Below are 27,663 nucleotides of genomic sequence, written 5' to 3'. Positions count from 1 at the left end.
CTCTTCCCAAAGTTTGCATTTTATCTCTGTGGCTACGCAGACTTGCTAGCTGGGTGGGGAAGGCAATGGGCTCTGTACGCAGAAAAAAATTGGCCTGGATGACCAAGCCCTGGCATCTCTCCAAACCTCAAATTCTCATCTGTAAGATGTGGACAGTAAGACTGCTCACCTTGTGGGGCTGTGGTGAGGTTTAGGCCAGCCGCTGTTTGGTGTGGTAGCATCCAGCCCCACGTGGCTATTTAAGTTCATTAATTAAAGTTAAGTAAGGTCTTAAAAATTCAGCTCCTTGGGTCACACTAGCCACATCCCAAGTGCTCACATGTGGATGGCACAGCTAGAGAATATTTCTATCACTGCAGGAAGAACTATTGGGCAGCACTACCTAGGTAAAGCACTCAAGCCTGCACCGGGCACCCACGGTGTGTGGGCATAATTCATCTGAAGTTGCAAACTCTGAGGACAGGAGCCATGATTTCATGCAAAGTTCTCCTCTTCTAGAAGGCCCAGCAAAGAGTGAGTTGCAGTTTACAGGGAGTGTTAGATTGGTTGAGAGCCTTCTCCAGAAGAGGGGCCAGCCAAGTTCAAAAACAGGGAGCTCAGGTTCCTGCCATAAGGCTAATTCACTCTCCTGGTGGAGAAGGGACATTGAGCAGTGGGAGGGGTTGCAAACCATGGGGAGGAGTTTCTAGCATCTGGAACTACCAGCTCTGGACTTTATAGAGGAAAAATGGCCAGGTGACTTTACAAATGTGTTAGTCTCTCTCTCTCTCTCTCTCTCTCCCCATCCCCCTCCTCCCCTCTCTGTCCTTCCCCTCCCTCTCCTTTCTTTCCTCCCCTTCCCTCTGTTTCTCTCTCTCTTCTCCCCTTTCCTTTCGCTCTTATATTTGTCCCTGAGAAGGGAAGTCTAGATCCCAGCTTGGAAGAACAGAAGGGAGGTCTTCATCCACCAGGCTTCTTCATAGGGAGGAGGATTATAAGGCTCAGAGAAGTGCAATGACTTGTCTAAGGTCTCTTAGTAAGTGAGGGCAGAATGGGACTCATGGACACAGCTTCCCTGAAACCAGAGCTTGGCAGAGTGTTGATGTCACCTGGGCCTCCTTGGAACACAGGCAACAGGGATGGTGCTGTGTGCCAACCCAGCGAGCCCTGAACCACACCCCAGACTTCTGTGAGGGGTTTCTGCTGACCCGACCCTGTCTGGAGTAGGTTAGTCAGCTGTGAGGTCCCAGGAACCTCTCCAAGGTCTGCCTCTTGTCCAGCTTTGTCTTCGACTCCTTTTGAGCCTTGCACAGAGCCTGGCACATAGCAGGTGCCTCTTGGGCACTGGATGAACCAGGCGGAGGGGGCAGTTGCTGTTGCTCTTGTGAGTTTCAGGCCGTGTGAAGCGGTGAGTCTGTAAATTCCTCGTGTGAGGATGACGGTGAGCCAAGGGCTCCACATTTTTAGTGTAAGGATCCCTCTGGCAATCCAGCAAAGCTGATGCATCCCTTCTCAGAATGATTTTTGAGTGTGTTTTATTGAAGTATCAACACACATACGGAAAAGTGCCTACATCTAAAGTGTACATCAGTGAATTTTCACAAAGTGAACACACTTGTGACAATGGCACTCAGCTCAAGAAACCGAAGGTGACCAGCGCCCCAGTAGCCCCTGGCCCCTTCCAGGCTCTACCTCCTGAGAGAAGCCCCTTTTGGAATAATGTTTTCAAGTGCATACTGCAAGGTTAAGAATGGGGTTTCAGCGCTGATGGAGGGCTCTGTGTGAGTGCCTGAGGATGGCGAGATGCGTGTGGAGTATGGGATGGGCGTTTTTTGCGGGGGTCCGAGTGAAGGCTGCCGAGTGCGTGGGTTCGGGTATGAATTTGCCAGGGTTTGCGGGTGGTTGGGGGGTCGTCGAGATGCGTGTGTGGAGTCTGGGGGGATGCTTGAGGGATTCCGGCGTAGGTCGTGGGGCGCCGCTGGAGTGCGGGGCGCTGTGCTTGGGGTCGAGGGTATGTGGGGGGAGGTCGCGGGGGCGGGGCCTCGGTGCGGGGGCGGGGCCTCGGCGGGTGGAGGGCGGGGCCGGCGGGCGCGCGCACGCAGCCGGCGCGCCCCCTCCCGGCCGCCATGTTGGCTGGTGTGTGGGTGTCAAACGGAGCTAGACGCGGTGGCGGCGGCGGCGGCGGCGGCGGCGGCGGCGGCTGCGGCGGCTCCGCAGGCTCCGGTCGCTCCCGCCTCCCCAGCGGTACCCGCGGCCGCAGCCGCGCACCCGGGCAGGCTCGGAGGAGCGAAGGTGAGCCGGGGCCCACGAGCATCGGGGGGCGGGAGCGGGACCCCGGGGCGCGGACCCTCCCCTCCCCAGGGCGCGGACGCCCTCACGGCGCCGCTCCCCTCCAGCCAGCCCCCCAGAGCATGCACCCCAGCTGCCCCAGCTGGGTCCCCACCTCAGGTGGGACCCCTTTCTTTCCAAGCAGGCGCCGCCCCACGGGTTGGAGCACAGCCCCCTCCCCATATGGATCCCTCTTTCCGCTGCAAGGACCCCCCCCATTTCCCTATCGGGGAGCTCTTCCTTTTACATCCTCCGAGTCAGGCGCTCCTCTTACTCCCACCCCAGATCCAGGAGCCCCCTCCAGGCCCTCATCCTCTACCTTTCAGCTTGGAACAACCCCGCCCCACCTCCCGGAGCACTTTCCTCCCCTCCTCGGGCCAGGCCCCCCTTTCCTCCGGAGCCGAGCCCGATCTCCTTCCCGCCCCCGTGCACAGCCGAGCCCCTGTTTCCTCCAGGAATCGGGGGAGGGGTCCTCTCTGTCCAGGATCCCGTCCCGTGCCCCCTCTCCTTCGGGCTGGAGCGGGGCCCTTTTCCCTCCCCAGGGACCAGGTTCTCCCTCCCCACCCCCGACCCCCACAGCACAGCGGGGACGGGGGCGGCCGAGCCTGGCTCCAGATGCCTTTTGTTCCGCGTGGGATGGCAGAGACCCCGCCCGGCGGTCCCGTTCGGCTAATCCGGGTGGGTGAATGGGTGCGTGGGGGCCGGCCTCTTCAAGGAGACCCTTCCTCTCTGCCCGTGGGGCGGCTCCCCCCCCCCCCCCCCCGGGCAGAAAGCGCGGGGGGGGGCGGCCCCTTCCTAGGGGGGCCCGTGCCAACAGGTTTTTGTTTGCGACCTGAAGTTGGCCCAGTGGCTTTGCGGAGGGGTTGGGGAGGGTGGGGGCAGCTTGCTCTCCCCAGAAACTCCGGCAGGGGCCTGTGAAAGTCCATTCCGCCGCCCAGGGGCACGGCCTGGGGTCCCTTCACTGTTTTGTCCTGGGGACGCACCTGAACTCTGTGCTTTTAAGAGAGGACGGGGCCTGCGCATGTTGGGGTTCATATGGGGGAAACTGAGGTTCCAGAGATGCAGTGATTTGCCCAAGGTCATGCAGTGGTACTGTGTCACTGACAGAACTAGAAGCTTGGTCTCTGGGGTGCTCTCTCCGCACATTTTAGAATTTTTTTAGAGAGATCTTCAGGATAACACCCCCTCCTCCCTTTTATTTTTAACATTCACACAAGATAATGGGAAAGATGTGAAGTGTTGAGTTCTTCCTTCCTACCTCAGAAGAATGCCCTGTGAAAGAAAAGGTTGGAACAGGAGGTTAAAAGGATTGAAAAAGGTGAATTTTAATTACTCCCCCTCCTCCCAATTACGTAAGATAATGAAGATTTGGCAGAAAACATGTACATCTTGTAGCTCTAGATACCAGATGATAGGTGCTGGCAGAATCATATACTGAATCCTGCACAGCAGCGATTGAGTTTGCACTGATAATTAAGTTTTTTCATCTGTATTTAAATGAACATCAGAAGGGACTTACAGTTTTTTTTTTTCCTGACTTGTTCCATTGATTGTATTTGAGATCGGTGATGGTGTCGGAAGCCACCAAGATCTGCTCTTTACTCTATCTGTATTTTTACTTTTATATTTTTAAAGCTGACTAGTTTCTTTAGTTTTAATACGGCTTGGTCTTGTTACCACTGGGCTTTTCTTCTGTAAGCATTGAAGGAGAGAGATACTGGCTTGTAAAGAGTTGGGTAAAGGGCAAATTATTGTAAGACACGATACAGGATTGTATCCCACAGGGCCCTGGACCAGGAGCAAGTTTGGATGGTCCTGTGGGATGTACTGAGCTCTCCCGGTTTACACAAGCTTTCTACCTCCTTGAACCTTGAGTTTGACAGATGGGAAGTTCAGTGGAGAACTCTATCGCAGCAAGGTGTGTTATGTCAAACACGGTGGCTGGTGTGTGCGGAAATGTAACTTGCAAGTGATACCTATGTATGCAGCCTTGAAAATGACCCATCCCTTGTAAAAAAAAGCCCTTGTAGAAATATAATTGATGCCTGTTAGCGTAGCTGTCTTCCATGGTAACGTGCGGATTTCCTAAGAGTTGGGATTCTGATAAGAGTCCTACAAAAGTAGTTTTAGTTTAAAAGGGTTTTTAGGACTTGTTTTAATGGCTTGGCTCTTCCAGAACTTAAAGAGTGAGCTTTTTTTTTTTTTCTTAAAAGATTTCATTCGGAAGAGGGTAACTTCCAGTTCTTTGTGGACTAAAGTGCCAAGAAATTTTCATGCATGGAATTGTCCCTTTCATACTCTTGGGAAGCGCATTAAAGTTTTTAAGGCTTTTTGGCAGTTGTTCCTTCCGTCCCCCGGAACCTTCCTGTCGGATTGATGGGACATGGATGAAGGTGGTGGTTGTCATTTCGTGGCATGAGTACCTGGTGACTGTGAGCCTTGCCGAAATGAAAGGGCTTGCATTTGGGGAACTTGAGGTTGGTGGGAATATGAGGAATTTTCTAGTTCAAACTCTGTCCCCCATTTGTCTGCTGAACTTGCTATTCATGTGTCCAGTTTAAACGAACGTCTTCTGTCAAGCCTTTGCCAGCCAGCTCCACCAGTGTTTGGGTCCCTCAGACTCTTCTCTCCAAGCCTCACCGCCCCCAGGCTTTCGGAGCACTTAATCATAGGATGTCTGTATCTGGGACATCTGAGACATCTTCGAGGCCACCTCAGTCTCTGACACATGGGAGATGCTCAGTAAAATTCTGGGATGTGAGTGAGTAGTCCTGGGGGCCGAGGAACAAACTTTTATTGATCCCCTACCACAGGCTCTACTGTTCTGTCTTTGCTCTTGCAAAAACCACGACTGTTAGCCCGACAGTCATACGTCATATGGGTATGTCATGTTATGTGACACACGGGTATCATCAGCCACAGGCATCTGAGCCCCCTTCTGCAGTTGAGGAAACTGAGACCCAGAGGCTTAAGCCATGTGCTCAAGGTCACACAGCTAGTAAGTGATGGGGCTGGGATTCGAATGGGTTTGTTGGATTGGAAAATACTCTTACACGTGCTACCTTATTTGAGAAACTGAGTCTCACAGAGGTGAGGAGACTGGCTTCAAGGCCTACTGCAGGTTGACAACGGACGAATGCCGTGGGATGATGTAACTAAGATTGTCGAGGGTGGGAGAGAGCATATTTTGTTTTTGTCAGCTGCATTGTGAAATGACTGTTTATGTCCATCTTGTTGAGTTGTTGAAAATTGACAAACTTTCTGATAACTTTGTCAATGGAATTTTCTTTGGTTTGATTTAGCTTGTTCGGGGTGTCTAAAAATAGAAACTTAGAAAAACAGAGTGAAATAAGTGTTGGGGCCCTTAAGTGAGTGTATTCAGTGTAACCCATCTGTGGACTTTTTGACTAGATCTGTTTTCCTGTCATGTGGTTAAGTTTTTTATGTCTTGAAATGCAAAGTTGTGTCAGCAGACTTTATTATTTTTTTTTAAATATAATTTCATTTTGTCTTCACATCAATGTATAACATAGGAAAACAAAAACGGGCTGTTTGTTCAAAGTGTCCTATTCTTTTTTTTTTTTTTTAAAGATTTTATTTATTTGACAGAGAGAGACACAGAGAGAGAGGGAACACAAGCAGGGGGAGGGGGAGAGGGAGAAGCAGGCTCCCCGCTGAGCAGGGAGCCCGATGCGGGGCTCGATCCCAGGACCCTGGGACCATGACCCGAGCCGAAGGCAGACACTTAACGACTGAGCCACCCAGGCGCCCCCAAAGTGTCCTATTCTTGATCTCAGCTCAGGTCTTTAGTGTCCTATTTTGTTTTAATAAAGATTTTATTTATTTGTCAGAGAGAATGAGAGAGCACAAGCAGGGGGAACAGCAGAGGGAGAGGGAGAAGCAGGCTCCCCACCAAGCAGGGAGCCCGATGGAGGGCTCGATCCCGGGACCCTAGGATCATGACCTGAGCGGAAGGCAGATGCTTAACCATCTGAGCCACCCAGGTGCCCCGATTTGTGTCCTATTCTTGATCTCAGCTCAGGTCTTGATCTCAACCCCATGTTGGGCTCCACACTGGGCGTGAAGCCTACTTAAAAAACAAAGCAAGAAACAACCAACCGTACAAGATGGGATTACCCCACCCATCTGCCAGTGGAAAAACGGAGGCAGGCCCAGAGAGGGAAAGTAACCTGTGAGGAACTAGCACAGCCAGAAGTCAAGCCAAGGTCTGTATAATTCCCAAACCTGGCTTCCTACCCCACCAGCTCCTGTATAAAGCCCCTCAGTGTTAGGTGTACTCATTTAAATTACAGGATAAACTTGCAATCTTGAAAATCACCACCAAGTCTATGTAGAAGGCTGGGAATGGTGAATGAGATTTCTTTTTTCTAACCTGGGATCACAGTGAAAGCACTGTGGGTTGAATGTCAAGAGTTTAATGAACCACTTGAACTGATAGACGCCAGATTTAGGGTTAGATTAAAAAAAAGGCCTGCCTCCTTTGAACCAGACCCGCAACATTGTTAAAATGCTCCGTGTACATGCGTTGGATTCTTTCTGGTGACTCATTCCCAGCATCCCCATGTACTTGGAACCTTTGTGCCTGGGCACCGAGAAGCCTTCCTCTCGGTCAAGGCTGCACTTTCAAGCGCTCTGGAGACAGAATAGGTAACTTCCTTCTCTTTCTATTCAAAGGAGTGCTAGGCAGCGGGTGCATAGAGGGCTGTAAATGAAGGGACTCCCCCACCCCCCCTTCTCTTCATGGCAACCCCGCTGATAAATGGAGCAGGGAAAAGCAGGCTCGTCCTGAGGGATGGCCGACCGTCTAGGGCTGATGCATGATGTGGATTTAAAAGCATCTATAATTAATCACTTCTGAGAGCAGGCTTCATCCTTCCTCTCACTCACACCCTTCTGAAGCTAATGTCATCGTCACATCCCGGTGGCTCAGTAACTGAGGGCACCAAATGGTACAGACAGTTTGGCTACAAAGGCCATGTGAGAAATAGCTTTGGAATCAGACGTGGGTACAGATTGGTCTCCTGGCTGGGTGGCTTTGAGCACTCTAATCACTGAGCTACGTTTTCCTCATCTCTGAAGTGGGGCTAATAATAACCATCTTGCAGAAGAGACGGGTGTTTCTCAGACTCCAGACGTGCATTGGAATCACCCAGAAGTCCTGTCAGACACATTGCCGGGCTCTACCCCCAGAGAGCCTGATTCAGTAGGTCTGGGGTGAAGCCTAAGAATGTGCGTTTTCAGCCAGTTTCCAGGTGCTACTGCTGTTCCTGGCCCAGGAACCAGATCTGGGGACCCCGGCGCAGAGGACCGAATACGAAGGGGTGCCTGACCGTGCCGGGACACTCAAACACAGCAGTGCTTTTCTGCCTCTGAAATGTACCCGGATTGCTCAGAAGATGATGGCATGACCCTTGGGAAGGGAGTTTCGTTTGTCAAAGAGATGTTTTCACTTTTGTTCTTACGTGATCGGAACTGGGACCGTGGTCCCAGGCATCATCACAGTGTGAGTTAGTCGGGGTGTGTTCCTTCATGAAGGGGCTGTGAGACGTCAGTGCCCTTCGGAGAGGCGGTAAGTCCAGGATTCTGTTAGAAAAGCTGGTTCATCGTTCCCGCACATCAACAAGATGTTCACTGTCAAGGCTTTTTAGAAATGCAGCTGAGAAAGTCAGGGCACCAGGCAGACTCCCACGGGGCCATTAGGGATGGCCACTGGTGTTAATGGAAGTCACTCCTCCTCCCTCCAACAGTTCAGATTGATTTAATATTCTTTGGTGTTTAGAGTTTGGGGGAGAAAATTGTTTTCCACCAATAGTAATTATCAGCTTGTCCATCAAAACCAAACCTGTGTGTGTGTGTGTGTGTGTGTGTGTGTGAGAGAGAGAGAGAGAGAGAGAGCGCGCTCGAGCGCACGCCCTGACAGTTTTTGAATGTCTTCTGTGTGCCAGGCCCTATGCTACTCCTTTTAGGCACAATATTTAATTTAATTTTCATTATGATCCTTCAAGGTCACTATTTCGCTTTTTGCATATGCAAAAACTAAGGCTCAGAGGGATTCAGCCACCTGCCTCAGGCCACACCGCCAGTAAGTTACCCCAGCTGGTATTTGCTGCCACCTGTGTCAGATTCAAAACCACATTATTTCCACTACCTCACTCTGCAGGCCTGCCGGGTGCTCCCATTGCCTTGCTGTACCCTCAGAGCAACCCTGGGAGGTACGCATTTCACACACACATGAGCAGACTGAGGCTCAGAGGGGTCAGGCTTGTTCCCGCGCCCCCAGCCAGTCCCATACCTGTCCGGTTTTGGAGCCTCATGAAGCCATTTCTATGACAACCCCTCCCCTCCCTGTCTGGGGCCACGGAAGTAAATTCAAAGACCTCGATCTGCCTGGTAGCGTACAGCGGGGACCTGGGAGGACCCCAGCTGGCTTGGCTGGGAGGAAGTCTGTGTGGGCTGGTAAGGGTTTTTGTGTTTGCAAAACTGTGTTAAAATAATTGGCCAAATTGCTCTGAGGAAAGGGCTCATTTCTTTTTTACTCTGTAATCCTGAAGCTCTGCACACTGGCTCTGTAAACATGACACATGGGAATTAAGGACTAAAAAAAATCTCCTGGTTAATGCTGTTTGGTAAAACGTGATCAAGTTCCTACAGAAGAACGCGATAGTCTTAAAAAGTTCTATAAATAAAAATATAAAGTGTCTCCTCCCTCAGCAGGCAATTAACATATGACTTACAGCAACTGGGTGCTTTTTCTGGTCTTAACAGTGTATGTGGAGGTTGGGGTGTGATCACTTTCCCAAGGTTTGAAAATGGCCTGCAGCTCCCCAGCCAAGGAATGGTAAACAGCTACGTGTGGGTACCTGCCCTGCGCTCTGTGGAGGCCCTGGAGGTTTGGACTCAAATTTGTTGTTTTGTAAGCTCTTTAAGGCTGAGGTGAATAAATCGTGAGAGCTAGAGGTTGGCTGTTCAGAGTCTGCCCCCTTTCCCCCACCTCCCTCCCCCCAAAAGCCTTGGCAGTGGAGGAACGGTCACAGCCTGAAAAGTCACATTTTTACTTGCAAGCAAGCTCTCCATGAGCGCCTGTTTGGTATCCATTGCTGTCCTGGGGTATAATGACTACTTTGGGTCCAAAAATTTGGGAAACACATGACAAGGGGAAGAATTTTGATACCACTTTATGAGAAGTAGTTCAGTTGATGTAGACGTATGGGCATCAAATCAAGGACCGTTTCGTGACATTAGAGCAGAATATTTGAGGTCGGCGTCGGCCTGGAAAATACGCAGCATGTGATCTCTAGTCAAAATGATGGGTGTAAATGAAATGCCATGTTTCCTGCCACCGATTGAGAAGACAAAGTTAACATTTGTGAGACAATTAGAAGCTGGTGGTTTGCTGAGCTGTGATTTTGATTCTTTGTCAGGGCATCGAGAATGGAGAAAAATCTGGAAGGGTCAGGGAAGACGTCAGGGAGAAAGGCAGGATTTGAGGTGGACCCCAGGTACAGAAGACAGATGGAAGGCATTTCAGGTGGAGGGAACAGCAGGGGGCAAAGCTTGGGGTGGGCTGGGGCACCCCACATCCCCACATTCACAGAAGCAGCTCTGCAGAGTGGATGCCCGCTGGGAACAGTGAGGACTAGGGTGGCCGGGTGGCTGTTGGCTCTGACGAGGCAGCGGCCCTGGGATTTGGTGGTGGTGGCAGTAGGGAGCTCAAGTGTGTGGGGAGGGGCCCTGTGGCAGGGCCTGACCGGGCAGGTTGGTGAGACTGGGTAGGTCACAGTTCCAGAGACAGCACAAGGTACGTGTCAGCGTGAAGGGAGGTCCTGGAGTCCGGGTCTGTTTGGGGAGAGGCAGGGGCCCTGGAGGCCTCGGTGCTGGCTGGGAAGTGTGGATGGGACAGCCTGCGAGCCTGCACTTTTTATCCTTGGCTGCACCTGCAGATCACATGGCCTGGAAAGCTTTTTAAAAATGCTTGTGAGGGGGCCCCACCCCAGACCACGGAGGGAGAGCCAGTAGCTTTTTTAGAAGTGCCCCAGATGATTTTCATGGTTTGTGTGGGCTGACGAGATGAACTGTACGCTCAGGGGAGTGTCAGGGAGCGGCAGGGATTAGAAGGTGGGAGAAAATTGGAGGCAGAAGAGAGCCAGAAGCCTGTGCGGTGGTGAGATATGGGGTGCTGGGCCCTGAGCTCCTGTGGAGTAGCTGAGGACTGGCTCGGGAAAGAGGGAGGGGGCGGCAGAGAAGGTGGAATCGCGCCAGGGAGAGATGACCACACCCCCCACCCCCCAGGCTGCTGAAGTTTGCCTTTGAGCTCCTTGGCCAAAGGGGGCTGGTGTAGCCAAGAGTGTAAACCCTGTGAGGGCAGGAGAAAAGACGGTTCCCCACTCATTTGCTGATCCTCCTTCCGCAGCCGGGCCTATGGAGCAGGCACAGCGGGTTCTTACCTGGTCCTTCAAGCCTGCGTGCGAGCCAGATTCCTCCCTCCGCCTCTAATTGTAATGACTGCAGCAAACACTACTTGTAAACCTTAAAGCTACATTTCTTCAAAGTAATTCTATTAAAGATAGTTGGGATTTAGGGTACCTGAGTCACTTGATTAGTCGAAGAGCAGAAGGGAGGTTTTACCGGTGCATTTAATGCATATCACCGTATCATAATTTATGATATTGTCAGAAAAAAATTAGAGTCCAGTTCATTCCATCTGCAGTGTTTATTGAGCACATACGTAGTGTGCCCTGTAGGTTGGGAACACATGGGTGACAAGATACAAGTTTCTGCCCTCAAGTAAGCTCATGATCTGCAGAGAGTGGCTTCTGATGGAGGGAAAAGTAATGGCAGCCTGGGGAGGGAGAAGTTGAAAAAGTGGTATCAGATACCGAGAGTGAATCTGGGTGTCAGAGAAGGCTTCAGAGGAGATGATGGGTAGGTAGAGTCTTGAAGGGCAAGTGGGAGCTCTGGGGGACACCGATGAGAGGCCTTGGGGCCAGAGAACAGCGCTGTGCCAAGGCCCGAAGGGGCAGGGGCAGGCTCAGGCTTGGGCTGAGCTGGGTGGGTATAGAGGAGGGAGGGCTGGATATGCAGCAGAACCGGCCAAGTGCTTAGCGCGCTGTGAGTTGGGACGTGGCTTTCACACAACCTTTCGATGGTTGAGTGGGCAGTGCTCTGGGTCCTCCACTTTGCCTCTGATCAGAGCAGCTCTGCTCCGCTCTGAACGTGGGAAACTAAAAAGAGCTCCTTTGAAAAGTGTTCCTCTGCTGTTTAAAAAAAAACCCCAAAGTGATCTCATTGCTGTCGGTGCTGGGGAGTCACTGAGCAAGAGAGTGCCCTGTGGGTGGCTGGCAGGGAGGGCCTGGAGGCTTCCCCAGGGAGCTGAACAGCCTTCACTTCTCTGTGTGTGCAGAAGGCAGAGTAGAGAAGGGTTCTAACTGCTTCCACCCTCTACTGTAGGCCAGTTTCTCAGGTCCTGGGGTGAGGTCTGGCCCCATCTGCGTCTGTCTGCGTCTGTGGTGCTGCGGCTAACAGGTCCGTTGGGAATGGAGCTCCTTACACTTACACTCGAGCAGCTTTGATTTTTTTATTTTTTTGGTGAGTAAGCTTTACGCCCAAATGGGGCTTGAACTCATGATCCCGAGAGCAAGAGTTGCGTGCTCTGCCCACCGAGCCAGCTAGGTGCCCCAAGCAGCTCTATTTCTCCAGAAACCCCTGGAGAATTTTATGAGTGGGTTGTGAAGGTAAGGGACCCAGTAGCTAACCCTGGGATGCGTGTCAGAGAGTGCCTGGGCCAGGCTCGGTGCTGAGTACCCAGGAGATGCCCAGCCCTCAACTCGCCTTGGAGTAGACCAGACAAAAGTGGTGCACGGGCCCCATTTAGCCCACAGATGTGTTTTGTTTGGGCTCTACTGTCCTTTGTCCTTTTTTTTTAAAGATTTTTTTTTTTTTTTAATTTATTTGACAGACACAGAGAGAGAGGGAACACAAGTAGGAGGAGTGGGAGAGGGAGAAGCAGGCTTCCCGCGGAGCAGGGAGCCTGATGGCGGGGCTCGATCCCAGGACCCTGGGACCATGACCTGAGCCGAAGGCAGACCCTTAACGACTGAGCCACACAGGCGCCCCTCCTTTTTTCTTAAAAATTAAAGTTGGTTGCTGTATTAATTTCCTATGGCTGCTGTAAGAAATGATCACAAATGCAGGGGCCTCAAACAGTCGTCCAGGTTAGACTTCCAACACCGGTCTCAGGGGGCTACAGTCATGGTGTAGCCAGGACTGTGTTCCTTCTTGAAGGCCTCAGGAGAAGATCTGTTTCCTTGGCTTTTCCAGCTTGTAGAGGCTGTCCGCGTTCCTTGATCCGTGGCCCCTTTTGTCTTCAAAGCCAGCAGTAGCTAGTCCTGTCCTCAGGCCACATCTCTCTGACACTGATTCCTTGGCCTCCCACTTCCACTTTTAAGGATCCTTGCTGGTACATTGGGCCCACTGGATAATCCAGGCTCCTGTCCCTATTTTGAGGTCAGCTGATTAGAAACCTTAATCCCATCTGCTACCTTCATTTCCCTTTGCCTTGTAACTGGGATTAGGATGTGGACATCTTTGGGAGGCCATAATTCTGTCTACCAGAGTCGCCAACCTGAAAATCAGGAGATCTTACAGAGCAATGCGGACTTGGAGCTTCATTGACAAATCGGAACGCTTGGCAGCTGGGGGCCTGCACTGTTGCCTGGCAACAGTGGGTCAGCGCCAATGTCGGCGCCGTCTCTGGAAGGGGTTTCGGGCGCCAGTTCTCCGCAGCCCCCACCCCTCCCATGATGCCTCCTCGTTTCCCTTCGTTGCCTGGGCCCTGCTCTGGAGCCCAGGGCCTCACATAGCGTTAGTCACGGCAGCGCCTCGGGTGCAGGGTCTTGGAGCTTGCCAGACTCCTCTTTGCCCTCCCTTGCCCGAGCTTTAGATGCTCGTCTCACGCCCTCCTGTGCCTGGCACATACCCACACCTCCTCTCCATGCCCCCTTCTCTCTGACCCCGGGCTTCACATTCCAGAGCATCTCTGATGCTATTTTAGGTGGTAGTGTTTGTACCATTACTCCTTGTCTCTCGTCTTCTCCTAGTACATTCTGGTGCCTTCCATTTGATGTCTTACATTGGCATTTGTGAGAAGCAAGTCTTTATGATGCACCTTTAGAGCGGTGTCCATCAAAAGTCGGGATCACACAACAGGCATTTAGTTGAACACCTACTACAGGCCATGCACTTTTCTAGCTACTGGGAATACAACAGGGAGGGATACCTGCCTTACCTCCCACCCCTCATTTAGTTCTCGAAGAGGAAGGAGGAGGAGGTGAAACACGTGGATAGGCAATTGCAATTTTAACCTATTGCATCTCGCGAGAGCCTAGCAGCATCCTCCTTTCCTTGGATCTGGGAGGCGGGCTCTGTCTGCAGTGGCGGGGGTCCCATAGCTCTGTTAAAGGCATGTCAGTGAACAATTTTCCTGGTTTCCTGCCCCTAGCTGATAGCTGAATTCTGGGCTGGCATGTTGGAGGCCTAGATAATGTATTGGTTTGCAGTGTGAGGGACTAGGTCAGATGACTCCATGTGTTGCTGCCTGGCAGTGTGACCTGGGGCTCTGGTTCTTTTCTGAGCCCTTTGTGTGGCCTCTTGTGGACAGGCCTGCCCCCGTGACCCTAAACTGTGGGGTGCAGGTGGAGAGCACCAGGTGGAGCCACCAGAATTTGACAGCCTGAGGGCATCTAGTCTTTACCTCTGCAGAGCATTATCCAGTATATTAAAGATTCGGGAATTGCTTGAAAACAAAGCAAGACTTTTCATTATGGAGAATTTCAATTATATAAATACAGTTCAGCGAGCTCCCATCTAGGATCCTTCCCCCTCCCTGCTCTTCGATTACTTTCAAAGCAAATCGCAGACTTTGTGGGTAAGTGCCCTCGGTACGCATCACCGGCAGAGGCAGATATGGACTCTTCGGAAACTTGTTTTTAAGAGAAGACTGGCCACCAGCCATCCTGATTTTGATTTTTTTTTTTTTTAAGATTTTATTTATTTGACAGAGAGAGAAACAGCGAGAGAGGGAACACAAGCAAGGGGAGTGGCAGAGGGAGAAGCAGACTCCCCACGCGGCAGGGAGCCCGACGCGGGGCTTGATCCCAGCACCCTGGGATCATGACCTGAGCCGAAGGCAGACGCTTAACGACTGAGCCACCCAGGCGCCCCCTAATTTTGATTTTGAATGCTCTGGGGTTGAAGCTGACTTTCTGCACGTGTGGAATAATGATCCATCTTTATACAAAATCTTAATGTGGGTTGAATTTTGTTAGCATTTCTATTAGGGCAAAACAGTGAGATTTATTTTTTTAAGATTTTATTAACTAATCATTTATTTGAGAGAGCAAGTGAATGGGCACGCTCAGCACAGGGATGGGGCAGAGGGAGAGGGAGAGGCAGAATCCCAAGCGGACTCCGTGCTGAGCATGGAGCCCAACGTGGGGCTCGATCCCATGACCCTGAAAACATGACCTGAGCCAAAATCACCGACTGAGCCACCCAGGCACCCCAAAACAATGACAATTTTGCTATTTTAATTTTTGTATTGTAAAATACATGTGACACAAAATTTACCATGGTAACCATTTCAAAGCGTTAAGAATTCAGTGGCATTAAGTATATTTACACTGTTGGGCAGTGATCCCCACAGCATAGTTAACAGACTTTTTTCATCACCCCAGAAGGAAACGTATACCCATTAAGCAGTTGCTCCTATTCCTCGCATCCTCCGGCCCCTGAAAAGAATTAATCTGCTTTCTGTCCCTAGGATTTGCCTGTGCTGGGCATTTCACGTGCATGGTGTCATACGTACGCGACCCTCTGTGTCTGGCTTCTTTCACTTAGCATAGTGTTTTCCAGGTTCAGCCGTGGGGTCACGTGTGTCATTCCTTTTTATGGCTGAATAGTATTCCATCGTGTAGCTAGACCGCAATTTGTAGATCTGTTCATCTGTTGACGGACATTTGGGTTGTTTCCACCTTTGGCGATTGGGAGTAGTTACCACTTTAACTTGTCAGTGCTTACTTTGAAATGTGATGCGATGCGTGGATCAAAAAGAAAATGTCACGAATAAGGGGGTACGAGGGTGGTTACTTCTTGATTCCATTGATTTTAACACATTTACAAAGAACTTCTTCCCGAAGTACATCATACATAACAGAAAAGTATACTATGCGTAAGGGACTCAGAGGCCTCTTCTGCTATTTTTTGGTTTTGGTGGCCGTGAGGCCTGCTTCCCGGGCTGCCAATCTTGCGGTGGGGGGGACCCTGCTCTTAGACCTGAGAGACCACAGCTATGGGTCTGAGGGTGGGCAGTGGCCTTTCTCTGCATTAGCATTGAGGGAAATGCTTGACTTTGCCCCCTCCTGCGTTATGGGGACAGACTCAGTGTTCTTGGTGTTTTCATGAGTCACTTCCTTTATTTCTGTGCCTCAGTAAACAGAGTCTGTGTCCGTGTGTTGTCATGACAAGGTGCTGGAGTTCAGGGTGGCAGGTTAGGTACGTCGTGCTCAGGAAGACGAAGTGGATTTGGCAGCATATTGTATATATAGACGTTGATTTCGGTTAGGCTCTTATTTCTAGCAAGGAGTTAGAGGACAGCCCTGGATAAGTCCGTTGCTGACTGGTGGGTACCCTTCGCAAGGGCTGCCCTGTGGGGTGGGAAGTGGCATACACTCTCGTTGCATCATGCTGTGTGTCCTCCTTTGGAGGGTGTCAGGGAGATGTTCATCTCAGGTCCCAGGACAAGGAGGAACTTCTGTGCATCTGCTTTATTTCTCTCTTGTGGACAGTGTGAATCCTCTTTGCTTTGGCCGTCAGGAGGCTCACCTCAAAGTCAGTCGTTCGTGCTAGCTCTAGTGTGGCCTGTACTTTGGGCTCTAACCCAGCACCCCCCCCCCCCGCCCTTTTCTTTCCTTATTGCCGGGATTTCTTTGTTTACTTGCTTTTCATCGTGCTCTGGGTGTCTCTGCTTGGCTCCTATACTTTGTCAGGATCACTTGGCGAGCTTCTTTTTTTTTAAAATGCCCATGCCCATGCCCCACCACCTTCTGTTTTAATTGTTCTGGGAGGGGGCCTGAGCCTAAGTATGTTTCCAGAGCTCCCCAGAGATTCACATGTGTGGGTTGGGAACCCGCTGCTTTAGGCCATTTCACATTTGTTTAGCAAGCAAGGCAGGGATAAATAGACGAGAAGGATGGAGTCTGGGAGGACAGCCTACCCCAAAGTAGGGTGGTTTCAGCTCAGAGAAGCTGAGTAAAAAGGATTATGTGGCTTCCAGTGGTTTTCCTGCCAGTGGAACCAGTGGGAAAGCTCCAAGGGACTTCTCCCTGTGGCCAGAACCGCAGAAGCCTTCACTCCTGGACCAGGGTTGGGGAGGAGCCACTGGGATTTTACTCTGAAGATCTCAGGCCTGCCTAGGAGGAGTACAGCTTTGTAACCAGGTCTTTTGGGCCATTCAGGACCTGCGTCCCATGCTTGGGGCCCAGTTTGTGCTTAATTCTGATTGTGTTTCCGTCTGCTCTACCAAAATAGACTATCTGTAATACAGTATTTCCAGGCCGATTTTCTTTTTTATCCTAAGTCTCGGAGAATGTTTAGGGTGCGTTTTTTAATGGTCATCAAGGAAAATTTGGAAGTAGGAAGAACCAAACTCAAACTTGACCTATGGCCTTCTCACTGTAGTCGCTGTTAGTGGTTCGGTTTGTTTTCTCTAAGTTGTCAGTTTGTTTAGTACCCAGGGATCTTGATGGTGTGTGTGACCATCACTGGGGTGGTGCAGAGCTTTCCCTTGAACGGCCACGGCCATGGCCATGGAGGGAAGAGGTCAGCACTTCCTGTGATTTGTCCCCTTCTCCCTTGCTGGGGGTGGCGGGGTCTGCAGCCCCCAGAGGCGCCGGGAGGCCACGAGGGAACTCTCTGCTTTGCCGGATGGAGAGGGCTGATTAACCAGTTGGCTGTGGGTGAGGGCGGGGGAGGCTGTTGGTGCTGGTGCTGAGATGGGGAAGTGGTCAGTGGGGAGGATGACTTCAGAGCTGGACAGGGGAACTGAGGACCAGTAGCACTGTGTGCGCTTCACAGGCTTCCAGAGAGGGCCACACCGGCCTCTTTGGGCCTCAGTTTCCCCATCTGTGATGTACATGAGAGAGTAGGACTACGCGATACCTGATCCGCCGCCCCAATGCTGTCTTCCATTCTGAGGTAGGAGCAGCGGTCGAGCCGGCGGCTGTTCTGGTTGCTGAATGTGTCTTTTCCCTTTGGTGACGCTGAGCCCATGATGAGATGTTGGTGAGGTGGGTGGCAGCCCGTTCTTACCACACACTTGATTGCCTCTCTCTCCAGAAGTCCCCAGAAGAAGGCACAGGCCAGTTCCCTTAGGCAATCTGTTTGCCTGAGGTTCCCTAGCTCGCTCCGATCCAACCCAGAGAGCGGGTCTGGGTCGTGGGTCAGCTGGCTCACTTCAGGGAGACCTGTGACCTGTCAGTGGCTGGTCATTTCCTTCTGGGGCCCTCGGCACTGGTGCCGCATGGGGACAGGCAAAGGGGTTAGGTGAACGGGTCTCCCACGCCGGGGGAGGGTCCCTGATTCTCTGCCCACTGGTGTTACGCCCGCCTGGCCGGTTAGTGAGCCAGCCCCCCGTGAACAGAGGTCACTTTCCCACAAGACCGCCTCTCCTGGGAGGAGGGCAGGCCCTGCTCTGTGCTGCGTGGCCCCCCCCCCCCCCCCCCCCCCCGGGGCCTGGTGGTGGCGGGTGGCTTCAGACACACTTGTCACTCTGAGGTTTGCATTTGTATGCTGCATCACACTACCAGCCGGTGGATATTTAAGGAATCTTTTTGATAGAAATTTAAAAGCTATTCTGAAGGGTTTTGGTGGTGTTTTTTGAAATTGGAAGAAGGAAATCCATTTAAAATTTGGAAAGGGGAAATGTTCCTCTTCAAGAGAAAAACCTCATTCTGTAACCCACTGGCTTCTGAGTCGAGCTCTCAGAAATGAGATTTCTAAAAAAACTGCCCTGTGAGGCTCATGGAAATATCATTTAAATCGGTCCGCCCCAGGTTGCTCTCCTTCTGGGAGGTCGTGTGGAAATACGGTTTTGCCTCTGTTTTTGTTGAAGATGAGAGAGTGCACTACCTCGTTGATTTGGCATCTTTTGAGCACTGAGTCACTTCACAGGGAAATTTCCAGACAAATGAGTATCACCCCTTTGGGGGCCAAAGCCTGTCCTCACCTGCAGCTTTTGTTCTCCGCTTTCCCCGGCTGGGCTGCAGGTGGGGAGGTGGGCTGCCTGTGGGTGAGCTTGCTCTCTGATGGGGCCTGAGGTCGGGCCTCCTCTCGCCCCGGAGTGCCCGGAGGAAGAGTCCCTGGTCTCTGCCAAGGGCACCCGGGGCCCGTCCCTGTGCGGCCTGCGTGCTCTCTTCTGGCCTCACCTCTCACCGCTCTCCTCTCTCCACTTGCCACGCTGGGGACCGAGCCATTCGTTTGGCTTGGAGTGCATTCTGCCTGCCGCTCGCCCACCTTGACCACCCCCTTTGCCCGGTCCATACCTGGTCTGTACCCTTTGGGCTTCCATGGTAGCGTATCAGCTGTGTTTCCCTGCTCCCCGTGGGCGGTATCCTGAGCTCTTGGCAGACGGGTTGTGTCGGATCGATCCGCATCCCCCAGCACTGTTGCTGCTGCCTGGCTGGTAGCCCATGCTGAGGACTCACTTGCTGCACAGTTTGGGGGTGCTCCTAGCTTCTTCTTCTTCCCTCCCTTCCCTTTGCCCCTGGTGACCGGAGAGACACCTGCTCAGGGCCCTGCATGGGGTGGCGTGGAGCTGGGGGCGGGAGGGGGGAGTAGGGAGGGAGTAGGGATGGGAGGGTGGAGATGGGGGTGCACGGATCTCTGGGCAGTGCAGGGGAGAGTTACGGACAGTTGGGAAAGGCCACCACGGGCCATTTGCAGCCTTCCAGGTGTGAAACCTGCGGAGCCTGGCAGAGACTGCTGCAGGGCTAGCTGCTGGAGCCTGCCCTTCAGCTTTCCAGCTGTGGTGGGGGCTCTAACAGATGGACAGGCAGAAGGACAGAGGGCCTGGCTCACGCTCACTCCTGTGCTGCTCAGGCCACCGGCATCTGGGACCTGTCGGCCAACGGCTTTGATTTTTTTTTTTTTTTAATGTTCTTTGGAATAGGCAACTCATTGACATAGGTCTAAAATAAAAAGATATTAAAGTATCCTTTGAGAGATCTTGCCCTTCACCTCTGACCTCATCTGCCTTGTTCCCCACCTCCCTTCTCCTTAACAGATAACACCTTTTAGTAGTTTGAATATCCTTTTAGTGTTTTTTTATGCAAATAAGACAAACACAAACTTACAAACTTATATCCTTATTTCTCCCTTTCTGTTCGAGAAAAGGGCACATAACACATACCCTTCTGCACCTTGCTCTTTGACCCACCACTGTAGCCTAGAGACTTTTCTATGTCAGTACTTGGAGAGAGTCATCATTATCTTTCAGCTAGGTAGTATTCCTTTTTTTTTGGAGGAACAAAAGCTGTTTTTCTTGTTTTATTTTGTTTTCAGTCCCATCCCCTATGCAAAGGCATTCAGGTTGTTTCTGGCATCATGCACCTGCATCCAGTAACCTTACCTGTGTATCCTTTCTGGCACGTGCAGGTGAACCCGAGGGTCGCGTCCCCTGGGGACATTGCTGAGGCAGAGGGTAAACACGTTTGTGGTTTTGATTGATTTTGCCAACTTGCCCTCTGCAGGTTCCATTTTGTACTTTGATCAGCAAGTGTGAGTGCCCATTTCCCCACAGCCTCGCCAAGAGGAGGTATAGTCAGATGTTTGGATTTTTGCCAATCTGACAGGTGTCAAAAGTATCTCCATGTAGTTTTGTTTTTGTTTATGTTTTTTTTTTTTTTTTACTGGCTGCTTGGAGTTTATTTTCCACTTGGTGCAAGGCACACGGTTACAGGGTGTCAGAAAGGCTTGTGTGTGGCTTGGATAGTAAAAAGTGGGGTTCTCTCAACTTCCTTTTTGGTGTTTTGCTATTTTGATATAAAAGAGCCCAACTGCTTCTGCTCAATGTAGTTTTGATTTGCTTTTTTCTGAAGTGTGAGCCGATTATGTCATGTGTTTAAGGACCATTTATAGTTTCGTGTGGACAGTTCTTTTCCCGTTTTTTGGGGGGGGGGGTTATTGGTTGTTTATTTCTCAATTTCTGTGAGCTCTGTATGTTTTTGGAAGATAGTTCGTTGTGTTGTGAGTTGTAAAAATTTCTCAGGCTAGGAATTATTTCGATCTCGCCAGATTCTTCAAGTACTTCCCTCCCAACCCCATCTGCTGTGTTTAAAGGTTCAGACTGTGGCCTTGGGACAGAGTCTGGTCTCTATTGGGTCAGAACCACAACCCTGGCTTCCTTCCAGGATTTTGTTAATTGACCACAGACATGTTTTCAACATGAACATACAATAGTGTGGAAGCATTTTGAGTCTGTATGGGGATGGGCCACTCGGTGCTGTGAACCAGCCCCTCACGTGTCTGTGGCCTGACACAGCAAAGGCTTATTTCTCCTCACGCTGTGTGTCCAGTGTGTGTGGTTATTGTAGTCATTCACGGGCCCAGGCTGATGGAAGCACACTGTTTGTTTTGCTGTTGTTGTTGTTGCTAACGGCTTTATTGATACATACCATGCAGTAAAGTTCACTTGTTTGAAATATACAGTTCAGTAGTTTTGCGTATATTCAGAGTTGTGCAACCATCAGCACAATCGTATTTTATAACATTTCATCACTCCTCAAAACATCTCATACCCATTAAGCAGGCATCCCCTCCCCCCCTCTTCCGTCAGCCTCTGGCAACTGTCAGCCTCCTTTCTGTCTGTGGATTTGCCTGTTCTGGACATTTCGTATCAATGGAATTATACAGTATGTGACCTTTTGTGGCTGGCTCCTTTCATTCAGCGTATTTTCAAAGTTTGTCACATTGTAGCATGTATCTGTACTTCATTCCTTTTTTTTTTTTAGGTATTATTATTATTATTATTTTTTTATTCTTATGTTAATCCCCATACATTACATCATTAGTTTTAGATGTGGGTTCCATGATTCATTGTTTGTTGTACTTCATTCCTTTTTAAGGCTGGATAATATTCCATTTTATGGCTACACCACATTTTATTTACCCATTCATCTGTCGACGGACAAAGCTGTTTCCACTTTTCGGCCATCATAAGCAATGCTGCTGTGAACATTGGCACACAGGTCTGTGTGTGGACACGTTTTCCTCTCCCTCAGGGAGATAAGGAGGCGCCATCTTGAAGGTCTCCACCATCACCACCATCTGGGAAGGGAGTTTGGAGAATCACACACTGGCTTAAATTTAAAGTGTTTGACAGAAAAACACCACATGTCACGGGCGCCTGGGTGGCTCGGTTGTTGGGCATCTGCCTTCGGCTCAGGTCATGATCCCAGGGTCCTGGGATCGAGTCCCGCATCGGGCTCCCTGTTCGGCGGGAAGCCTGCTTCTCCCTCTCCCACTCCCCCTGCTTGTGTTCCCGCTCTCGCTATCTCTCTCTCTGTCAAATAAATAAATAAAATCTTTAAAAAAAAAAAAGAAAAACACCACATGTCACTTCTAGCACATTTTATTGGCCGATGCCGTGACTGACCTTAGAGGGGGTGGGGAAACGCAGGAGGACCTGACCTGGAAATACTTGGCGAGTAGACTCATTAATACAGAGAGCAGTGGGCATTCGTGGGACCCAGGGGAGTGAGTCCGTGTGGACAGGTGAGGCCAGGAAGGGTTCATCAGTAAGGCGGGAGCTCCAGGGTAGAAACTACCTGGAACAAAATGTGTCGGCCTTGAAAGCTGGTCAGTGAGAAGACCTCAGATCCTCCAAGGAGCAGCTGGGGAGTGAGCGTGTGATGATGCTCTGGGAGAGGAGAAGGGCAGCCTCACGGGACTAACCTGAAGTCGGCCCGGGTGAAGGACTGGGCTCGTCCCGCGTTTGCACGGGGGGCATGTAGCACGGCAGTAGGGGCGCAGACCCCACCCCAGCTCGTGCTCTGCGTTGCTCACCCCCTTGCTTCTCACCTATAAAATGCCTCCCCTGCAGATTTGTGGCACGTAGTAGGCACAGCTAGAGCTGCGGTGGCCAAGTGCCTGTCGCCTGGCCGTCCCCAAGCCATCCCCAGGCCTCTGGTTCATGTTTTCCTTGCGAGGCATAAATGTGCTGAAGGACTGCCCCGTTCTCACGGCCTGGTTATCCCCAGGGTGGCCGAAGGGAGGAGGAGGTTGGTGGTACTGACGTGGCCGAGGAATATTCCAAGGCAAGTAAACAGTTCTTCCTCAGCCTCTGGCGCAACAGATTTCTCAACTGGAGTGTTTTCTGGGCCCAGGAGAAACTGGGCAGATTTGTGTACGCACCCAGCCAGCCCTCCGCGCTCGAAGCGCCCCCTTTTATTATTTTTCTAAACAAATCAGGACAATGGCAATGTAAACAGTGTTTGAACAAAAGCGTTTGGCTAATGGAGATAAAACCAAAAGGAAAATAACAGCTTTAATTTCTTTTTGGCTTTTTGTGTTTTGACATTTGGCAGCATACTTTAATCTTTTAAGAATTAAAAAAATGACATGGTTTGCAGACTGCTGTCTGTTTTTGCTTGTTCAATTTAGTGTGAAATTGACTCAGAAATCCCCCACCGGGCCCCCCCACTCCGACCCCGTCCGTTTGGTCCTGTTTTACTCTTCTTCTGAGTTGGGGGCGGGTGGCGAGGGGCCACGGGCCTGCCAAACATGTGGACAAGCATGGACACCGGTGGAAGCAAAAGCTTTCACCTCAGTTCTCACAGCCTGTTCCTGCCCACTGTCTTGGGGTGTCTCGCGGGCTGCCATTCCATTTTCCAGAGAAAACTGAGATTCAGTGAGGGGACCGAGCAGTGGCGGGGAGATCTTTCCCCTCGGCCGCGCTGTGTCGTGTTTTATATTCTGTCAGAGCATCTTGGCGGGTGGGGAGGGGGGTATGGAGAGGAGCACAGAGACTGGGGGGGAAGCGTGTGAGCAGGTGCCCTGTGGAGTCATTCATTCCTGTGGCAGATGTATGCCAGGCGCCGTGCCAGGCCCTGTGAGGCGGGCAGCAGTGTGGAGACAGTCGGGGCCTCTGTGCCCCCAGAGCTGCAGTCCGGAGGCCGTGGGAGGAAGGAGGGAGAAGTGGAGGGAAAGCCGGAAGCCCAGGCGGGCAGCAGGTGGCAGATCGTCCAGCAGAGGATCCCTGGGGAGAAGGGGGGTCGGGGGTGATGGGTTCAGTTTTGTCCTGAGACTGGGGAGGAAGTAGCATATGCCAAAGAGGTATGGGCCGAGATGCAGCAGGTCTGGGACGTTCCGTGTGGCCTCCCTCGCGAGGGTGTCTGAGCCACTCCTCGGTGTCATTAGGAGATGGCCTGGCTCTCCCAGTCACCCACTGCTGCTCATGGCACCCAAAAGCATGCTTCTTGCCACATCCTCTGGATGCTTCTCTGTCCTTGTTGATTAGCGTCACTCCCTGAAGCTCTCCCCTCTCCTGCACTCACCGCTCCCCCCCCCCCCGCCCCCCGCCCCCCCCCCCCCCCCCCGCCCCATGCCTGTTTACCGGCACCTCCAGCTACATTTGGTTGTTTGAAATAAAACTGCCGGTTCTGCCTCTTTCCTTCTCCTGAAACCTGTAAACCGTTCCCACCTTTATATTCTGTTAAGGGTGCCTCTGTCCTCCCGGCTACTCCCACTCCCACCTGTCGCACCCTGTGCAGACATGTGGCCATCGGGTTGATTCTCCTGCTCTGTGTTTACGTCCGAGGTCTCCTGCCCTTTCGTTCCCCTGCTGCACTCAAATTCAGGCCCCAGTTCCCCTCATCGCCTCCCTTGGGGGCTCTAAGTGGTCTTCCGTCTGTATCACCCTCCCTTGTCCCCACCCTGGCCCTCTCACCTTGTGCTGCCTGGTCAGGGTTCCAGAAATACTCTTCTGACAGTGTCATTCCTCTGCTCCCAGACAGAACAAAAGCCAGCTTCCTTAGCTTCGCTCCAGCAGTAGTTCCTAAAATAATTTTAAGTGGTACGCAGTTGAAGTTACTCATTTTAATAGTTATCTCAGAAATGCCGTAGTACTATGGCAGTTGAGAAAGTTCAACATGGAGTTACCATGCGAACCAGCAAGTGCACTCCTCAGTGTATGCCCGGGAGAGCTGAGCACATACGTCCGTGCAAACACTTGGACACAGATGTTCACAGCAACACTATTCATAATAGCCAAAAAAGGGGGAAAACAACCCAGGCATCCTCCAATGAAGTAGATAAATAAAACATATATCCATACGGTGGAAAATTATTCAGCCATAAAAAGGAATGAAGTACTGATAATGTAATGCAACCTTTAAAATATGTTAGCTGAAAGAACAAGACACAAAAGGCCAGAGGTTGGATGATTTCCATTCATACGGAACATCTGGAATGGGCAAATTCCTAGAGACAGAACGTCTTAGACAGAGGCCAGGGGAAGGGGGCATGGGTAGTGACTGCTGACAGGTACAGGGTTCCTTCCGGGGGCGATGACCATGTTCTGGAATCAGCGGTCATGGTAGTTCAGCACTGCGAATATACCCAATTGTAAGTGTGAACTGTATACTTGAAGATGGTGACTCTTAGGCTCTGAGTTCTCTCTCAAAAACAAAACAAAAAGGCCCCCCCTTCCAAAATGCCATAGCAGTGATCCCTGATTTCATTATATTACAGTGGGTATTTGAGTTTAAATTATATTAAAGTGGGTATTTGAGTTTAAAAGTAAATGCATTTAAAGAAAAATAGTAAACGTATAAGGGTAATTCAATGAGACAGTTCCTAAGATGTGCCTGCCACACAGTAAGTGCTCTGTGTTAGCCACTATTATTATTACTATTATTATTATTGGGGGGATATGGCAAAATCTTGAAAATGAATAACCGTAGTTGGCAAGTCCAGATCCCCCTGCCAGCCAATTCTGCATCCCACACAGCCCGCTGTCTCAGTGCGCTGCCTAAACGGCCTTCTCCCCCCATGCACTTGCTCGTGCCTCTCATTCTTCAGCAGCATTGCCTCAGATGCACCTGACGTATCCCGCAGCTGGCCCTGATCTTCTTGTTGGAGTGTCCAGTTTGTAATCTGCCTTTGCTCTACCCCCAGCTCAGACCAGAAGGCATGTCTTGTGCTTCTCTAACAACACCCCGCCCCCACCCCCGGGCCTGTGGGCATTGTTCTTTACACACTGAGTCTGTGAAGAGTACTTGTTGAACCTGGTATCAACTCAACCATTAATATGTCTGCTCTGTGACGATAAAATGATGTTATGAGTTAGGGCAGCACAAATATTTTTAAGATATGCAGAGAACAGGGGCGCCTGGGTGGCTCAGTTGGTTAAGCGACTGCCTTCAGCTCAGGTCATGATCCTGGAGTCCTGGGATCGAGCCCCGCATCGGGCTCCCTGCTCAAAAGCAGAGGGAGTCTGCTTCTCCCTCTGACCCTCCTCCCTCTCATGCTCTCTCTCTATCGTTATCTCTCTCTCTCAATAAATAAATAAAAATCTTTAAAAAAAAAAAGATATGCAGAGAACATGGGGCGCCTGGGTGGCTCAGTCGTTAAGCGTCTGCCTTTGGCTCAGGTCATGATCTCGGGGTCCTGGGATCGAGCCCCACATCGGGCTCCCTGCTCGGCGGGAAGCCTGCTTCTCCCTCTCCCACTCCCCCTGCTTGTGTTCCCTCTCTCGCTGTGTCTCTCTCTGTCAAATAAATAAAATATTAAAAAAAAAATGCAGAGAACTTTTGCACACTCTGTAAATGAACTGAGCTGTTCTACTCTCAGGAACATACTCTGGAACAGCTCTGCACATGTGTCCCAGGAGACACAGGCACAGGCCAGACTCCAGACGTATTCATGATGGCAAAAATTTGGAAATAGTTTGGATGTCCATTGACGGGAAAGTGAGTGGGTACATTGTTAAATATGAAGTGGGTAGACTGCAGCTCACCATGCGGAGCGATGTGGATAAGTCTTAGAAACGCAGTATTGAACGACAAAAGCAAGTTGTGGAAGACTGTATATTATTTGGTTTTATAGCACTTGTGGTAAAATGATCTTCTTTTATAAAAAGCAAGGAGGAACCCAGAACCCGAGCTGTGTGCCTGGGGCAGAGGAAGTAGGGAGGGGAAGGACCCCTCTGGGTGGGCATTGCGGTCATGTTCTAGGCCTTGAGGAGAATGCGGGGGTCACAGGGGCTCCTTGGCTTGTGCCTCAGATGTGGTTTGCACTTAATTCTTTAATGTGCATCCAATAGTACATAATAAAAATTGAAGCAAACAAAAGGAACAGCAAGAAGACATTAGGGCTGGCTCATGCCTTTTCTGGGGTAGACTCTGACATTTAAGAGTTAGAAGGAACATTTCCTCCTAATATATCCAGTCAGTATTGCAGAGTAAATAAAACACTGGGAATGTCTCCAGCAGAGGAGGGAGGAGGGAAATAATATTTTTATTCTGTACCAAAAAAGGAAGTTTACCTTTCAGCATTGTGACCCTGTCTTTTCTGAGTGGTATTTCAGATAGTGACAGCAATTTCAAAGGAATAATGCAGACTTCTTAGGTTGTTCAAGTTGATGTGACTCATTTAGTAGGAGACATGATTATAGCCAAAGAGATATCATTTCTTAGGGATATGAGTTCTAAAGAATACATTTTTAAATTTGAATTTTATTTTATTTATTTTTTATTATCTTTTAAGTAGGCTCCATGCCCAGCGTGGAGCCCAACTCGGGGCTTGAACTCACAACCCCGAGATCAAGACCAGAGCTGAGACCAAGAGTCAAACTCAACTGACTGAGCCACCCAGGTGCTCGCCCCTAAAGCACATTAAAAAAAAAATAGTTTTGGAGTTTCTGCGGTATTTCCTGGCTGATTTCATTGTATCGCCAGACTGTAGAACCTTAACACATTTCCAGGGGAAGCTTTCTTTGAAGAGCATTAAAATCCCTATCCTGGGCTGGCCGTGCTGGTAGGAGCTGGGAAGGCCAGGGTCTGATCCTCGTACAGCGTTGAACTGCTCTGGGCCTCGGTGAGTCCCGAGGTCCTTCCAGCGCCGGCATCTTTGCCTCTGCTTGCTTGGCCCAGTGAGCCGGCTAGGGAGAGGACCTCCAGCTGAACATGGTCGGGGGGAGATAGGAAAAGAATTGCTTCTCCACCATCTTCTGGCTTCTTCCACATGTAGGCAAGGGGTGCCTTGCTAGACTTGCAGCTTCAGCAG

The 27,663-nt window shown here is 50.8% G+C and overlaps 1 protein-coding gene across 5 annotated transcripts in view; it reads left to right on the top strand.

Annotated features, from left to right (window-relative positions):
* The first annotated feature begins 2,113 nt into the window (after window positions 1–2,113).
* The window catches only part of EPN2 (epsin 2), an 80,260-nt gene continuing 54,710 nt past the window's right edge, over window positions 2,114–27,663 (top strand). For all 5 annotated transcript variants that reach the window (XM_021694782.2, XM_021694784.2, XM_021694783.2 and 2 more), the window contains exon 1: window positions 2,114–2,271. The gene's annotated coding sequence lies outside the window, so the exon portion shown is untranslated. The remainder of the gene's footprint in view (window positions 2,272–27,663) is intronic.

The sequence above is a fragment of the Neomonachus schauinslandi genome, chromosome 15, assembly GCF_002201575.2.
Source record: "Neomonachus schauinslandi chromosome 15, ASM220157v2, whole genome shotgun sequence".
Classification (NCBI taxonomy): domain Eukaryota; kingdom Metazoa; phylum Chordata; class Mammalia; order Carnivora; family Phocidae; genus Neomonachus; species Neomonachus schauinslandi.
Note: the sequence above shows the minus strand (reverse complement) of the source record. Positions and strands in the feature narration are given on the sequence as shown.